Below are 10,176 nucleotides of genomic sequence, written 5' to 3'. Positions count from 1 at the left end.
AACTGTATTCAAAACGTTTTTTTCTTTTATTAATACAAACATTGAATAAACACAATTTATTAATAGTATTGTTATGTTATCAAAGGAAACAAATTGAAACGATTGAAAATACAAAGAAGCTTTTAACTATAGCAAACTCAATTTGAAAATGTTTATAAATCATGCAAGACAAAGCAACTCTTTCGCTTCAGAAGAGGAAAAGTAGAGAATGTCACTGATAAAAACAAAAATTAACGGTCAAAAAATTGTTCAGATTTCAGGAATTTTTGGTTTATCATAATTTTTTTTTACAACGTGTTTTTCGGGTTCTTTTTTTGTGGAATTTCTTTGGATAACAAACATATTCAAGAGTTTAAAAAGTATTTATATTTATCAAATAAACTTAAAGGCTTTGCATTTTATATTCATTTCAAATAAGTACCTACCGTTTAATGTACTCCTCTCCATTATAGTTCAGTTTAAGGTTTGCGATTCGAGAGCCGATTGCCCTCCTCCGCCGCCTTAAAAAGAGCTCTGTCTGACGGCCCAACCCAGTTTTCGGAGCGGGCACAGTGAGGCACAGCTAAGGCTGACCCATATCGGCGCAAAATATGCTAATTATCGTGGGGGGCGAGCACTGTGCTGCCACAGAAATATATAGTACGACTATCTCTAGTCAGTCTGTCAACCAGTTGAGGCACTTGACATCGCCGGCGGTCAAGGCTGGGCTAATGGGCAAAAAGGTTCGGGCCAGCAAACCCCCATTATTCCGATTCCAGCTTGTGGAGGTGGCTCATATAGCCATGTGGCTATATAGCCATTTAGCCATATGGATATGTAATAAATCAGCCACGTGCATTCGAGTGATTCAGCTCGAGAGAGTCGTGCCAAAGATTTGTGCTTTTTTTTTCGCTTCGTTCATGTAATTAACGCTGACGTCAACTGAAATTATTTACAAGAATCAATTTTCAATCGATTAAGTTTAGTTGCGGCCCCCTAGATTCGAGATCGCTCGGGGGCAGCTCGACTGGCTGACTGACTGTTGTCACGTCGGAAGTTGACTCAGCTAAAGATTGCTTGGATTGCACACCGGCTGAAAATCTATATAAAAAATATATACTTTTATACATATTAAAACAACTTGTTTTTATTCTCATAATAAAACAAGTACCCGCATCTTAAATAATATTTTTATTTCCACTATTCAATTTTGTGTAGATTGTGAAATTCGAAATTCCTTTAACTTTTCCAACTTGAAATGTGAGAACTTGTTTAACAAATGTTGATAAGTTTGAAAAGCTTCTTAAATGAATGAACCAATTTATTTATTCAACCCAATCAATCACTTTCTGGACCCCTTCCAATTTTTCTGCAGTGTAGAGAGGTTTGAAAAAGTGGAATATAATTCCAGAAAAAACATTTAATGGCAGCAGCAGGAAATGCTGGGCCACGATCTTGGTTGGCTCAGTACGAAACTTGTTTCGTTGGCCGGTCAACCCACATACTACCCGTATTTCACTGACGTTCGATCTGCGAGCGGGAGAACGATCTAAACAAATCATTTAGATCATTTGTTATTCATTGAAATGTATTAATTTTGAATTCAACATTCAGCGGCGGGCAGACAACATTGTGTGCGGCTTACTGATACAAAGTGTGTGACTTTGTATCTGTATCTCTCTCTTTTATTTTCATTTTTTTTGACTCTTATTTATTTGAGTTATCGCCGGTGTCCCCACATTATTTCACTGTCGGATTTGCGTAGCATTGTTCGGGGCACCGAAACTCGAAAACTCGAAAACTAAAAACTAAAAGCCAAAAGCCGATTTCCAACTAGATACGCTGGATTGGCATTGCCCCTAACGGATTGTGCGGCGACATAAGCTTTGATGGATTTTGACATAAATATGAGTTGGAATTTCGTGCGAGCGCAGCCATGTTTGGCATGCTAAAAACCAAATACAAAAAAATAAATAAAGTGAGGCTTATCAGTCGGGCATATACCATAGACCATATAAGCGATCTACCGATCTACCCGATCAAACGAGGGATTGGATTGGCAGCCAAACTGACGACGACAGGCCAGAAAATAAAAACACGGCCGTGTCCGAAAGCCACGACTATATATGCGTATGCTTATGGGCATCGGATCGATCGGACTGGAAACAACCAACCGACCGAACGAACGATCGAACGAACTCACAATTTATGCTAATCCCGCCGGCCATAATTTGTATTTTGTTGGGCAGTGTAGCCGATGGATTTTAGCAAAGTGAGCGCGTGTGGAGCATGCCCAAGCAGCAGTCAACGCGGTCCATCCCATTGCGTTTAAATGATTAATTTACATAAATATTTTTATGATTTGCCAACAAAACGGCCGACAACAGAGTAAGCCTGGCCAGCTGCCAGCTTACACTAAAAAATTGGATGGGGTCTGAATTTGTTGATATGCCAAATAAAATGTTTCTCTTATATCAATTGTATTCTTTTCTTATTTCTTAGAATTACTATATATTTATATTTGACCCCAAAAAATTATAGAACACAATATGTAATATTGAAATAATTTATCAAACGTTCAAACAGACAAATTTTATTTTCTAAGCTTTAGTTCTTTAGTAGTTTATAACATTTTCTAAGTGTAGAGGGTCCAGTGGCTCTTATGCAATCCAGCCAGTTGGCCGAAAAAGTTGCGCCCCTTTTTCAAACTTCTGTTGGTTCTGGCCACGTGCCTTAACGCAACGAGCGAGAGTGGGAGCGAGAGAGCGAGAGAGAGAGGGAGCAGCGCAAGAGGGAGGCAGAACTAGTTCAAGCAACTGTAAAAGCCAACCTCTATGGGCTTCCTTGTATTTTTTATTTTTTGTTTTTAGCCGCCACTGGGTGTCATCAACCTCAAACGTCTTTTGTCTTTGGCTCCGGCTAAAAAAAAAAAAAAAAAAATAAAGAGCCCAGATGACAGGCTTAGTGGAGGAACTGAAGGAACCGAACAGAACCGGAGGTTCTGGCGGGGAGGTGCGGATACAGGACTTATACAGGACGTGAGCCACATGTGACTCAAATGCTCAAATGCCAATGAACCCAGATGAACGACGACGATGACGACGAGCAACCAGGAAGTAAAGTTCTGCTTCCTACATCAAACGCACTGGCAACAGGTGTAGATTCTAGCCCCCTTTTCCCGCAAGATTTCCCATTACCCATTGCCATCGAGATACTTTTACATGCGAAAGGTAACTGCGTCAGCAAATGGATCCCGCTGCTGCTGGCTCTTGTCAAATGGCATTTAGATAAGTAAACGATCGCCGTAATCTGCAATCTATAAGGTAATACCCATAATGGCATTTGCATAAATTAGATAACTCCTTGGCTGGGGGATAAGGTAAATGCAAAAACCTGAGAACAAGAAAACCACACTTAATGTTGACTTAACTTACAGTGCTTTTAAAGTTAGGTTATTATTTAATTGTATATATTTTTTAACTTTTTAGTTCAACTCATTTTATTGTCGAACTAAATGAAAAAATAACTTTATTTTGAGCATGAGATGAGCACCTACTATTGACATGAAAAGTCACTTGAATTTCATTTAATAAATATGTGTTATATTCAAGTTGCAAAACCGCTTTAAATATAAATAGCTTAAATCATTAACTATTATCGTACTAATGACAGCACTCTCTTAAAACAATAATTAGTTGTATTTATAATAAAAACAGCACTTTATGGTTTTACCTATTTTGAAACTAAAATCGTAAATAACGATTTAAGCATATGCAGTTCTTATCTCATTTGGCTGCTGTATAATTAATTTTTTCATTAATAATTAATACTTTCGTTGGATTATTTTATTTTCTGTAGAGTTTTTATATAGATAAGTTAATGGTGACCCCGTGACAGAGGCTTGGTCATCGGCACCGTCATCCCAATCACACACCCTATAGTTGTTTTCGTTGTCTGTTAATCTTCAGCTACTCAAACCCTTTTTATGCAAATTCAAGAAAAATATATGAGTGAAAAATATAGCAGCAACAAAATGCTGTATAAATTTATACAAATACATATACATACACACTTCTATATATACATATATTCGTGTGTAGAAGTTCATGTGTGGATACTTTGTAGATAAATTTGCATATTTCAGTCGTTCATAATCCAAGTCTTTCCTTAAGTTGAAGTCTGAGTCTGCGACGGAGACCTTAGGGGGAAATCAGCCAAGCAGCAACAAAATCGACAACTACAAAAAAAAAAAAAAATAATAATAACAAAAAAAAATACAAGAACAACCTGGGGCCGCGTCACTTTGAGAGGCGTCGAACCATTTGAAATGCCACACCTATCTAAATTTTGGTATTTTTTTTTTTTTTTTTGCGCCTACTACCAAGTTTGTTGTTTACTCCTCTACATTTTTTTTGTTTTTGTTACATAAATTTACCAGCTCAAGGAGGAGAGTAAAAACTCCTCTGCCACCTCAACAATTTCTCCTTTTAAATTAAGGAGGCGGGGAAGCTCTTGCGGTGATTAGCATTTTTGTTGAGTATTTAATTTCATTTTATTGAATTTGTTATCACGCTGACAAGTTGCCGGACCACTTAGCGGAATAGAGGAAACGGTTATTCACAGATATTTCAATGCCTTAATGTTACCAGTTTTGAGTTTTCGGTCTCGAATTTGGATGTTGTTAGTTAGTTTGGCGAATCCAAACACGTGGACTTGGGAAAGTTCTGTCGATGCCAGAGTGTCGCACACCAGCGCACCTCGAAAACGAATTGTCATAAAAAATACTCAGCGATTTTATTTTAAACGTTGAATTAATTTTAAGTTTCTTTTTCTTTTTTCGCTGACTGCTGATCCTTATCTATGCTAAAATATCTGCCAAAATAAAAGAGCGCAAGCCATAAATGTGACTAAGGAGGCGCTGAGTAAGCAGACACGAAAAATCCATACTAATTAATTGTTCAATCAGATAACACTCGACTCTTGATATAAAGACATTTCATTTCCCTACTAAAAAAGATATTTCAGGAAAGAAATTAATAACAGAAACAAAAGTTTTCATTGTTGTTGCTAGAGCTTCATTAATTTGTGGTCTGTGGCCAACAAACTGTTTTTTTTTTCGTTTGTTTAATTTATGGCTGGCGTTGGCTAATTTCAGCTGGGACTGTGTCGTCAGCGACTTGGTAACAGAATGCTTATAATCTTTGATTAATATTGAAATTAGTTTTGATTAAATACCTTTATGATAAGAAAGATGCCACTTTTGTACAAATGAAATATAATTTTAAATTTATTTAAATACGTTTTATTGATGAGAACTTTTTGTGATTTCCTTTTTTGAAAAAATAACAGACTTAAAGTTAATAAAACCACGTCTCATTTATATCAAGAAACTTAATCTTTCGAGAGTTTAAAGCAGTTCTCCTATTGGGTTTCTAACCTCCTTTTCTTTATCGTTCCACCTTCCAATATATAACCGGAAGATTTGGCATATGAACGCACTAAATCACTTCAACAAGGCGCTTGGAAACAACATGTCAACAAAATGAGCAATTCAACAAAATTTAGCAGACAAGAAATATAGCTATGAAAAAAAAAACAACAAAAAATAGCAACCAAAAAAAAAAAAAAGATAGCGAAATAAATTCGCCAACAAACGAAAAACATTATTCATTGAATGTCTATAAAGACAGCGGAGAACATATATGTATACGCGACCTGTATAAAATAAAATAAAACGAAATTCATAAATACGTATACTTATTCACACATATGCAGCGGCGACAAGAGAGTTATATTTGCTGCCGTTGTTGGATTTATATTTTTTTGAAAGGCAAATTGATTATAAATTATGACGCTGCCAGCTGACTGACAACTATTTAAGATTCAAGCAATTATGATTTATGGCGGTGTGTGTGTATAATGAGGATGAGATACCTTGACATGATCGCACAGAATCGTAGAAAAATAAATGCGGACTAGATCTTTGCGTAACTTTATAAAAACGTTGAATGTAGCTCAAAAAAGTTTGCTTGTTTTTTTTATTTAGCTTAATCAACATCGAGAAAAAGCGGGGACCACTGCCATCAATCATTAGCCCGAAAATTACTCACTCTTTTTTCCTTATTTTTAAGTTTTTTTTTCGCTGGTTTCGTGAGTTCAAGGCATTCGCCTTGGCTACTTTTGGCAAACTTTTCAGTCAGCCCCCGCAAAAACATATCAGCTCAGCATGCTGGTATGGGTTTATAATGTGTATTTAATAGACCATTTTACAAGCCAACTACAAATGAGTCGCTGAAATCATCAAGGTCAGGTTCAAATTATTTGACACACAAAATACGAAAAAGAAGAATATATACAAAATTGTATTTAAAGATGAAATACATATCAAAGCAAATGAGTAACTAATAATACTAATAGTCCAAAAAAATATAAACTAAATACAATGTTTCAGGGCCGGCGGAAGGTGTATACCGGGTGTTGAGCACTCCACACGCCAAATCTTAGCGGGTGTGGAATTCAACACCCCAAAATGCTTGACTTGTAGAAAAAAATTTATTTACATCCATTATTATCAGTTGAATGTCAAAACTGTTTCTCCGGCCCTGCATATAGAGTATATCGAAGAAAAACGAAGAGAAATCCCGCCTTTACCACGGCCCAATTAAATCAGTTTCTATTTAAATAGATAGATAGTAACTCTCCCAAATATTTCCCAAGTTAAGCATTTTCCAACTTAATGTAACAACTACTTAAATAATTATGAGATTATCATAAATAAATCTTTTCAGATTGGTACTTACTCAGTTAGCTCCTTGATCTGCACTGCAATCTTTCGACTTCTTGAAGTAAGATAATTACCGCAACCACTTTATTCGCAACATTAACACTTAACACTTTACCCTGAAATTAAATAAGAAAAAAAAATAATAATAAATAATTTGTTACAAATAATTAGTTAGAATTATTTTGTTAGTAAAAAAGGTATTTACCTCTTTGGGTTTTTTATTCACTGCATTGTGAAGTTCACTCCAAGCAGAAAGGAATAGTCATCACTGTAATGAAAAGAAGCATTCCAAAATATTAGTTAAATTATTTTATACAAATCGGTTGTTTAAAAAATACATACCCCAATGAGGTGATGCACTGCATCCTGGAGTGGAGTTCAATAGAAGATCACGCCATTCATAATTGATCCTGCAGCCTGTTGTCCAGTCCATTTATGTGGTGTCAGCATACTATATATTTCCGGTAACCGCATTCTTACAACTATTACTATATATATACTATATATATTTATATTATATGTCCCTACTTGTTTACAATTATTAATTGTGTTTGATTTTCATGTACTTCAAGTTCAATATTTGATAAAATTTACCTTTCAAATTTCTTTCATGTTCTTGAAAACTTTCAGATCTTTATCTGTTTCTTTTAGTTTCTTTTTCAAAATATTTATGCTTTTTTAAAATATATAACTTAATTATTTATTGTCTAAAGGATGTACTCACTGCGTAATAACTTTGGTGGAGTGCATCCTGATGTCGAACTTCAAGTTACAAGTTGGATGGTGTCACCAATTATTTTCTGCAATCAGCCAAATACACAACCAAAAACCTGAAAAAAAATATAAAAAAAATTGAATTAATTAACTGCATTTTTTTTACAAAAGCCACGTCATCACATAATTTAAAAAAACTGCAACTCACCTTTTAAGGTTTGGATGCCCTGCATCCTGGAGTCCACTACATGCAGGAAGGAATCGGGCACCTTTAAGTTCATGCCAAGTCAGGTCATGATGCAGTGCATCCTAGGAGGAGTCGACCCATGGTGCACTGCATCCGGGAGTGGACTCCAGTAGGTGGAGTCGACCCAAGATGCACTGCATCCGGAAGTGGACTCCAGTAGGAGGAGTCGACCCATGGTGCACCGCATCCGGGAGTAGACTCCAGTAGGAGGAGTCGACCCATGATGCACTGCATCCGGGAGTGGACTCCAGTAGGAGGAGTTGGCCAGAAACTCTCTCCCACTCTGGAACCACGTCACTAACACACACGCACACACACACACTTCCAGAGACCGGAAAAAGTTTCTTAGAGAAACTGCCGGTCATCCCGGAGAACTGAGAAATTGGCCAAAATCAAGGGGTATCCCACTACGAATCAGCCAGAACCACTTGGGAATTATAGGTGCAAGAAAACGAAAAATATAATTAATTATCATTTTCGCTGACGTGGCCATATTAATTTAATTAACATTTAGTTAACATTACATTTACATTATATTAAATTAACATTATTTTAACATTAAATTAACATTATATTAATATTAAATGGATTTTAATTAACATTTTACATTTAAAATAGTTTTTTTTACCTGTTGCATTTTGATTGATTGGTGTTGTTGTTTTATTAAAATAGCTTTTAAAAAATATATTCCACTCAAAACTGTTTCTCCGGCCCTGCAATGTTTTGATAGTCCTGTATTTGAATTATACCTAGTTCATAATCACATATAAAAGCTTTAATATGCAATAAATAAAAAAAGTGCTCACCCATTTTTTAATCACTTTTCTTAAATAAAAATAAATATGTATTGTTATTTTCGATAAAATTAAATGTGACCTTAAATTTGAATATGTGCGAAATAAAATGTTAAGTTATCAGCAGCTCTAAATTTTGTGGCACATGTCTTTCACAGATTTTAATGCCAATATATACTTTTAAATATAAATTATATTTTTAATAGTTTCCAAACGTATTTTTTGCCATCGACTGCAGCTGTTACCCCTTACTTTTCTCGGGAATGTCACGTATATAGAACACATATTCATTTCTTGATGAACCATATACAATATTGCGCAAATTTCGAATAAAAAAATATTTTGCAAAAACTAAATAACAAATGTGAATATGAAACGTGCCACTTGCAGCTGTTGATAACAAACGGCAAACATAGCTCGACTCGACTAAATATTATTTTTATGCGAATTTATAATAATCAACATGATTTATTTGCCAGAGGTCATTGCTGTCTGCCGCCCGAAAATGCTGTGCCGCTTTATTCCCAAACATTTTTCTCGCATTTTGAAATAGTTTTTTGAGTTTTTTGTTTTGCCAGAGCATAAACTTGATTTATTTGCCAGGCCAATGCCAAAAAGGAGAATGCATTAAAAAAATCGGTAAGCGAGAGAGGGGCATTTTGGCAGCCAAAAAATGTCTCAAATGAGTTTTTCCAGCTAAACTGGAAACTTGAAACTGTACGGCGACCATTAAACTGTCGTCGAACATTTGCCGCTTGGCGAATGCCCGGCAATTTGCAACATTTTCCTTGCTAATTAAAACACTCAAATCCATTTAGCAGCCCGATGTTCGGCGACTAAGAGGGGAATTCGAGGCTGCCCCTTAAGCCGATTAGCGCATCGTATTCCAAGTCAAGTCGTATGACAACCGAGGCCTAGGCTTCAGTCCCCTGCCATGGCAATGTTATCAAATATCAATAAAATGAGTGCAATACGAACAGAAGAGGATCCCATTCCCTTTTTCTTTTTGTGCGTCAGCTTGCCGTCTATATTTAGATGCACTCTATAAAGTGCAACATTGTTGCAAACAGCTTACAGATTAACGGATCGCAAGAGGTCGAGAGGTAGGAGCTAAAGACCCTTTCATCTCTGATGGGCCATTCGGTGACTTTTTTAGTGGCCATCAGATTAACAGATTAAGATGATGTGCCATTTCAGGGAATTTTATTAGGTCTATGATAAGACACCAACGGAGTAACTATTATTGACATCATGTGTTTATTTTATATAGACTTTGATCTTCAATTTCTGGTTTATCTTCCTCAATTCAGGGGTTTATGGAGGCTAAGTTTTTCAGCGAAACGGAAACTCTGAAAGTTTTATCAATTTACCAATAGACATAAAAAAACGTGATAAGGCATTTGAGATGAATTTAATTACGCTTGAGATCATGTGTTTGTTATAGTAGATGAGAAACGAATCATAGTTGTTTTTAACAGGTTTAATTTACCTTGTGCAAATAAAACATTTAATTAAGTGCCACAAAAATCAAATAAAATTTAAAATATTACATAACAATTAAGTTAAAATATTGTTGGTATTTTAATATTGGGTTCATTTAAAGGAAATTACCAATTCTTGGTTCTCATAAAACTTACCACAATTTGTTAAAAGGCCGG

The sequence above is a fragment of the Drosophila ficusphila genome, unplaced genomic scaffold (assembly GCF_018152265.1).
Source record: "Drosophila ficusphila isolate 14025-0441.05 unplaced genomic scaffold, ASM1815226v1 contig_106, whole genome shotgun sequence".
In the NCBI taxonomy this organism is placed as follows: Eukaryota; Metazoa; Arthropoda; class Insecta; order Diptera; family Drosophilidae; genus Drosophila; species Drosophila ficusphila.
This window is presented reverse-complemented; position numbering follows the sequence as displayed.